Below are 8,533 nucleotides of genomic sequence, written 5' to 3'. Positions count from 1 at the left end.
AATTCAAGTCCTAGGTGTGTAACTTGACACTAATAATCTGCATTGGACCATGCTGTAGGCTGTAATAGACTAAGATTGTGACATCATTAGTACATCATTATTCACTTGCATTTTAAGCCAAAAAAACACCTGGTAGTCTCCAAAGGGCATTAGAATCCACAATATGGATTTGGAACTGGCTTTGTCTAGTTTTCCATGGGCCTTCTCTGGAAGTTTTGTGAAGAGCCTTCTGATTTGCTAGGTTTGTGGGGCCACTGAAACATAAACAAGTCTCTCTTCTGTGGAAATCACAAAACTTGTCTTGCCTTCAGTTAGGGATTCGTCACTTCTCACAGTGATTTGATTGATCCCTTGCTACATGCTGTATAGCTCGTGTTTTTGATGAAGGCTTATTTCTAAGCTATTAAGTGAAAATCAACTTGTACTGGAAAAATAGTTGCAGCTTTTTGCTCTGAAGGCCTTCACCCTTGTAAATTAGCAAGGAAACTGCGGGGTGGAAGGGTTGAATAAGCCCTGGTAATGCCCTGTGTTCACTCTCAGACTTCCCCCTGTCTGGCTGTGGAAGAGGATGGAAGCCTTCTTCCTTGCATTATGTAAGGCAGAACATGAGTTACATTCCTAGAACTGTTTAGGATCCTACAGTGCTGCGGTAAGGAGGATCTAGGGTCACGAGTTAAGCTGGGAGATCAATGTAGATATGAGTTGAATAGCATATTTTTCAAACCAGACATACTGAAACCTACACCAGTGATACTGAGGTGTAACTCCTTTGCAACTAGCACTCCTGAACTTCAGCTTTTTTTTAGTTCTGATTATTCAACATGCCCCTGCTCAGCATGCACCTCCCCCTCCCCTGTGAATACTTTCTCTGCTTCTTGACAGCCACTTACCTTACATTAGGGTTTGCCACTAGATAATATATTCTCTACTACATATTGTCAAACCTAAGGAATCTATTTTCTATAATTGATATCTTAAAGATAGCGTCAGTTCAGATATAACATGACAATTATGGCTGCTAATTAATTAGTCATTTAAGTATACTCTTGGTGTTGAGTGAGTAATGCTTACAAACCACTAAAGAGATAGTGTTTTGTTTATAAACAACTATTCTGAAGGCATTTGCTCTCTGGTGAAACTGAACATACTTCAACTGTCAGCTCAAGTGTGTGATGACTGAGAAGGCTTGATTTGAAGCATTACTAATCTCACTTGTATAACCTCCTTCAATGGGCAGGGAAGGGGAGCAAAGGGTACTTATATGTGCTAATTCTTTACTAGTTGTATTTCTGTACCCTGCATAGTTAAGAGATGCTAGATAATTCTGTCCCTTGCTCCTTCTTGTCTGTTTTTTAAACTTTGATTACATGTACAATAAAATATTTCTTGATATTCACTTAGTCCATTGGGATGACCCATCTTTCTTCCCTTCTGTGAATGAACAGTGCCTGCTTGTATACTCTGGCTCCTCCTTTCCATGGCCTGTGTCCAAACTCTAGGTTGGAGGGGAGCTTGTCAGATGTGTGCTCTTGGAGCTGAATGAGCTGCACTAGGGTTAAAAGCCCGAGATGAGAGGCAAACAACTGCTGCATGGGTCCAACTAGGGATGTATAACTCTATCCTGTGTCCTGCTTTCCAGCTTGTGTAGACCTCTGGTTCATCTGGTTGCCCTCCAGAGGTCTGCAGACGTTCTTACAACATAGAGTATCAGAGGATCAACCCCGTCCCCAAGATCCCTTGGACCTGTCAGAGGTATTAGAGAAATACTGATTTCTGCTGGATGGGATGAGCATTGTTCACAACACAATAGATACTGAGGACATAAAACTGCAGCCACCACAGGACGTGGTCACACTTGCCTTGTGATACTTTCTCACAGACAAAGGATGGGGACAAGCTGGGAAGCAGCCTTGTCCCTCACAGTTACTCAGAGCCTTCACAGACCCAAATACAGCACAGGCTGGGTTTGTAACACTTGGAAGGGCAGTGGTGGTCTGTGAATGTGGTGTAGCTCACTGCTCCCTAGGCTGTTCAGGAGCAATAGGAGGCATCTTTACCAACTCCTTCCATCTCTGAAGGAAGGGTGGCTGTGTAGTCTCTGTTTGTTTTGCTTTAACAAAACACTTCTCATTTGACCAGGTTAAACATCTCACCTTTCCCAGGGCAAAACACTCTTCCAGTTTCAACAAAAAGTGACTGGTAATGATCAAGCTGGTTACTGGTTTGTAGTCAGAAAAACCTGTGCAGACATCAGCGTATACCATCTTAAAGAATGTTTTAAATCAGGCTTATGAACTCTAGATTAGTCAAGTTTGAAAATGTTTGAGAACAGCAAACAATGTCCTTGTACTGAAAGCACTAAAATACATGTATTGGTTTTCTACAGGGGAATGCAGAGTTGTTCACTTCTCACACTCCTTACCTTGCAAATTTCATTTATGTTTCAGATAAGCTGTGTGAGAGGTCTTAGTGATGATTTTTTTGGTGTGGCATTGACTTACTCATTGGAGAGCTTTAGAATATCCTACATTGAGGAAAGAGACAGATTGGTATGTGGATCAGAGTTAACTACCACATACTTCAGAAGAAAGGCTTCTTGTCTCTGTAGATGAAGTCCTCAGTTCTGAATGACCTGGCTAACAGTGAAATACCATGAACAAATTCTACAGAAAATGATGAATTTCTGTCAGCTTAACATTTAAAAAAAATGTTGTCATCGACTAACCATCTTTCAGTGGGTTGCAACGTGGCCTTTGAAGGCTTGCTCTGCTTCTCTCATGGGTATAAGGCAAGCCTTCTCAATGCTCTCTTGAGTGACTGCTATCAAATGATTCTGCAAAGCTTTTTGCCCCTTCAGAGGAAGACTTAGCTCTGTGTGGTCTGCTCAACTCTATTAATATGTAAAAGCTAATAGTTGAACACGATGTTACTGGTTGTGTCAATTAAGCAATGGAAGAGATTATGAACAACTAATAAAAACTATACAATTTATACTTCATAAAATTAAACATAGAATATTTTATCAAGTAAAATCTGTGAGGCACTAAAAACTGAGGTATCTCATAGCATTTATCCAGCTCAAAACCAAGATAAATTTAAGTAGAAATACAGGTTGACTGTAGGATTTCCTATTTGTATTTTTATATATGATCTGTCCATTTTTCTTCTGAAACACTCTATTACTCTATTGTTCAGGACACTGGCTTGCATTAATGTTATAGAGGTACATGCTTTTGCTTTTCTCCTCTTTTAACTTGTTTATATGGAAAGACGCACAAGAGGATTTAATTTGCTCCTAGCTTTGCTACTATAGCTCTTCCAAATAAAGAAGATCCCCTGACCCTCACTATCCATCCTGATTATTTTTCTTTCTGAAGTCCATTTTCCTTAGGATTTCAGCTGCTGTCAGAATCCACATGCATGTGTCTGTCATGAACTGAAGCGCAGCCCTGTCTCGCTGGTGGGGAGCGGGCACTGCTTGCTAACACGCCTTAATGCAGATGCACTACTTTAGGTTCTTGTGCTGTCCTTTGTCTATGCTCTGTTCTCATTCATTTCTCCTTCTTTCTTAGCTTATGGCTCCTTCTTCAAGTTTCCTCCTCCTCCACAGCAGCATGTCCCTTGAGGCAGGTGGCAGCAGCTCCTGAAGCACAACTGAACTGCTTGCGTGAGCCTCCTGATCTGCAAGTGTGCAGTGGCGGAATTAAGGATGACAGAGGCAGCAGACGTGGAAGGTGAGTGCCATTTAGGAAACAACCCATCACCTCATCCTCAGTTACAAACCTGTCCTGTTAAGCACCCAGAGCAACGCAGCCATAACTGGCTCTTCTGTTTGCTACAGCCTTTGCAGTTTGGGAAAGATTACTGCAAAAGCCACTGCCTCTTAAATCTCCGTGTGGTGGACACCAGAGTTTTTAAGCTTGGTGATTAGTAGAGAAGGTCTGGTATCAACTGGATTGCCAATCGTCCTTAGAGGTTTTGGAGAACATCAGGGTGAAATCTGTAAGGGTAGAGAAATGTTGCATGTGGCTAAATGGTGTCTGTGGGACACTCAATCCTTGATCTTTATCTAAAAGAGAGAAACAAGGCTCTAAGCTGTGTTCATTGCAGTCCTTTTATGGAGAAGAAATGCTGGGAACATAAGCATGCTTCTAGGCAATGCGGGATGTTTCAGTCCTCCTACTCCACAACTGAAGTTCCCTTGTCTCATGGTGTGAGCATACCACCTGGGTGCTCAGCTGTTTTAGAGCATAGTCTGAATATACTTAGATTTTACAACCAGGAAAAATGTGAAAGAAACTGAGGCAAGGTGGAAAGGGCAAAGATCAGAATGGCAGCGTGGTTGGAGCCTTGATGTAAGGGATGTGACTGTGGATCCAACAGCTCATAATCCAACTGAACACAAGAGGGCTACAATAGCACATTTTCTCTTGATAGAGAGAGAGTTCTCCATGGAGCTTTATTAGTGTCTGCATGCTGTTGGGTCTGCTCTTTTATACAGCTGGGAAATGAAATAAAAAGCTACGTGACACCCTTTAAGGCGTGTACACCTGTCACGTCAGTACAGGCTGTAGGGATTTGAGACTCCTATTTTTAACATTTTTCTAGTGCTTTAAACTGCTTAAACATTGGGACTACTTGCTGACCACGCCACTGATAAGGTACCAAAATCTGTGGCACAGATACATAGTTGGGTATGTTCTCTGGTGATATGAATACTTTGTTCTGCCTTTAAATTGTGGAGAATCCAGATTGTGTGAGCAAGTCAGGAAAAGCCAACGCATGAAAAGCAGTGGAAGATTGTCTGGAAAAATACAAACCCCTGCCTAGTAACGAAGAGCAAGTGTTAGATTGCTTCTCTATTGATCCAAAGTGCAATTAAAAGCTGCCTCCTGCAGCTGAATTTAGATTGGGCTTTTAAAGTTTTCTCTTTCCCCTGTGGACCTAGTGTCAAGTGGAAAAAACCTGCACAGCGGGTCTCCTTATAAAATTACCAAGTGGAGTGTGCCTCAGCCTGAACTCCCTGGTTTGCTCAGGGCTGCTACCTGGAACAGGCTGTGGCTCTGTGTGCCTAAGCTCAGCTCAGGTGCTGGCTAGAATCAGGGTAAATGGCCAGTGTGCTGCTTCATTTGTTGGGGGACCCAGTGTTGCTAAAAAGGCTTCTTTCTGCAAAAAGCCAGGCAAGGCTTTGGTTTGTGGGGTTTTTTTCAGAAGGAGATCTTTTGTGGTGTTTTAGAAGGAAGGGAAAATGTTGTATTTTGTTCTCTCCCTGCTGTTATTTAGGCAGTGGTTTGTGTCTCTTAATTGGAGCAGTCAGGATTTGTTTGTTTCCCTGGAAATGTACCTGAATATGACTTCTCAATCAATTGTAAATGATTATAAATGTATAGATTTCCTTATGTGGTCCAGGATTAGCTTCTGCAGTCCATAAAGCCTGCAGAGATTAGGAGAGCCTAAGACAAAGCTTATTGGGGGTTTAGAGGTTCATCAGTCCGTGGCATCTGACATTTTAGCAGTGACTTCTTGTCAAATACATGATGTCCAGGCTCACCAGAACTTACACCTAGGAGCTAGAGAAGCTCATGGCAGCAGGTGTAGCACACAGGAGTCACTGAAGCCACTGTAACTCTCAGTGTGAACATTTTTTACTTCTGAATGTGATAGACTGCTGGAAGAGTGGGGAATATAAGCCAAGAGTACACAATATCCAGTAGCAGTAAAAAGCTGCTTGCTTCACTTAAAAGCCTGTTTTTCAAAGGGCCTTCAAAAAGAGAACATGAACATTTTCCTTCAGGCAGAGACAGAAGCCAAAAGAGAAGCAGCTCAAAGCCTTTTGCAGCCATTTTTGAATTAGAGAAATAAATTTGTGTTACTTTGCAAGCTTTTGTGTTCAGACTAATTAACTGGGCCTAAGGGAAGGACCCAAAGGAGTCCACGATCTGGCATTTTTCTGGCATGCAATCACCCTCCCAGTTCACCTGGCACAACTACTTGCGGCAGCTGCCTCCCCCTGCTCCCAGCCACCAGTAGTGCCCACCTGGGAAGTCTGAGCTGTTTTCTTTCTCCTAACATTATGCAGGCACACAGTGCTAGCAGGAGGTGGGGAGGGGAGAATTCCAACTCCTTACTGCTTCTAGTTAGGCAGTCATTAAGCACAGGCTGGCTTTCTGTGCAGGAAAGCATCTAATTTAGGCATGGTCCTATATCTGCAGTCTTCTTTCTGTAGGGGAGCAAAATTCTTGTCTCTTGCTAACATGCCAGATTGGCCACTGTGGTCGATGTGCACCATATGCAGGATGTGTTTGCTGCTACCTGTTTTCCTGATGTGCTTGCAAAACCACAAAAGCAGCAGGCTGGTTTTCTTGAGTTCATGAGCCTAATTAGGTAAGGCCTTGGCATAGAAAAGTAAGTTTATTGGGAGAGGTTGTTAAGCAAAAAAAATTACTGTTCAGCCCTGGTGTAAATTGCATCACTGGGTAAAATGTAGGCCACTGAACTGAGTTGTTCTCGTTAAACTGTATTTTTTTGGGGGGGTGGACGGAGTTGAGGGGTGGTGGGGGAGTAAGGGAAATGCTCATCCCTTAATTTTGAACTTATTTTGGAGATGAAAGTGTTGACGCTGCGCATAGGCAGTACAGCTGCATAGTGTGTCCACATTCTTACATGTTAGGCAAAGCCAGTTCCAAGTGTACACAGAGAGGTGGCTTTCCCAACGCTGCAGTGGTATCTATGGACACTCCCTGTTCATCAACAGTGAGGAACGTTACAGCTGTAAGTGCAGAGCCAGCTCTCTGTTGCTCTGCATACACCATGGCAGGCAGAGCTGGGGTTGCTAGGGACAGGAGCATGGCCATGGTTGTGGGAAAGCGGTTTGCCTCCTGGGGAAGGCAGCACGGGTACTGTTGCACTTCGTGTGGCCTGTTCACTCGTCCCAGTAATCTTTTGGGAAAGGCAGCCCAAGGTTTTGGTCTGTTTCCACAGACGCTGATAGCAGTAAGCACGTATTTGGCAGGCTCACTGAAGGCAAGGTGGTGCCACAGCAAAGCCAGCAAGGCCAGTGCTGTCTGACAGCACGGCACAGCATGTGCTGCGCCGCAGCTGCGCGGTACAGGGCCAGTGTGCACACAGTCTGAGGTGGTGCTGGCCTTGTGGGCACAGCATCTGCTCTTGGGAAGTGACGGAGGCCGGGGCAAGCGAGTAGATGAAGCGTCACTGAGATCCACAGGCAGCTGGGGCTTGAGCTTTGTGTGCTCCAGAAGTGAAACCAAAGCACTCAGCAGCTGGAGCATCACACAGCACAGGGTGTGTCATGCTGGGGACGGGGCTGGAATGTGTGCATACCAGAACTGAGGGAGCAGTGGAGGGCTGTGACACCAGCATGTCTGTATAGACCAAATCAGGGCTTACAAAGGGCAGAGGCGTAGGGAAACGTGGAGGTTACCTCCAGACTGTTAAACGAGCATAAGGAGCACACCCCTGCTTATGCTCTCTGCTCTTGCAAACAAGCATTTCCAACTGGAAGCAGATTTCAACCCATTTGCCTTTTCAGCTATGCACACGATTGCTTTTGGCGGAGGGGCCTCTCCCTCTTGGCTGAAGCCAGAGGCTGTAGAGGTGTTCTGCTGGTGCCAGCCATTGATACCACTGTGTCCCCTGGACTCCCTGGGCTCCTGCACATTTCCTTTTCTTGCTGATGGCTCAGATCCATCTAACACAGCACACAAAAGCAGGGTGCAGCTCTGCCTGGAGCAGGTGGGAACCTTATCCTGAATCCAGATGCACCGTGCTTGGGCATAGATGCATCCCATGTTCTGGGAATCATCTCTCCTTTAGATTACAAACATGGGACTTAGATGTACTAACTCTTCTCAATTTATACTCTTGTGGTACTTTGCATCTGGACCGTGCTCCTGGTAAGAGGTTTGGAAGCCTTAGGCCTGGATTTAGTGCATCTGATTCGCGTGCTGAGTCTGTGGATGTTGTGCATTCTTTTGGCACCGGCTGCTTATCAGCAAATCCCTGCCAGAGGTTACAGGGATTTGCTGATCCCCCAGCAGAGCTGCTTATGCCTTGCTCCCTCATCCAGCTCCATCGAAAAGCACAGGTTAGCAAAGCCCAGCCATGCAGGGCATTCAAACCATCAAAGCCCAGCCATGCAGGGCATTCAAACCATCTGCATTTCATTCCGATGGTGATGGACCCCAGAGCGGTCGGGCCTGCAGCTCTTCTGGAGGGTCTTCAGGGCAGGAATGCCAGGAAGGGTGGAAGCTGGAGCCGGGACAGGACGCGAAGCGCGTTTTTGTTACGCTCGGTGTCACCAGGGCAAGAAAGGTGCCCCTGAGCCGCCAACAGGTGCCGGGCAGGTGGCAGCTGGGCTCAGCGGTGTGCGGCCGAGCTCTGCCGCCCAGCCTGCCGCCCCAGCCTCGCTATCCAGGAGTGCATCGGGCCCGGGGATGCACCACTGGTGCCAAAAGCTGCCCTCCTGCCCGCGCTCTGTCCCGCTCTGCAGCCCGGCTGGGGGAGCGGCGGCAGA

The sequence above is a fragment of the Gallinula chloropus genome (genome assembly GCF_964237585.1).
Source record: "Gallinula chloropus genome assembly, chromosome: 8".
NCBI classification, from domain to species: domain Eukaryota; kingdom Metazoa; phylum Chordata; class Aves; order Gruiformes; family Rallidae; genus Gallinula; species Gallinula chloropus.
This window is presented reverse-complemented; position numbering follows the sequence as displayed.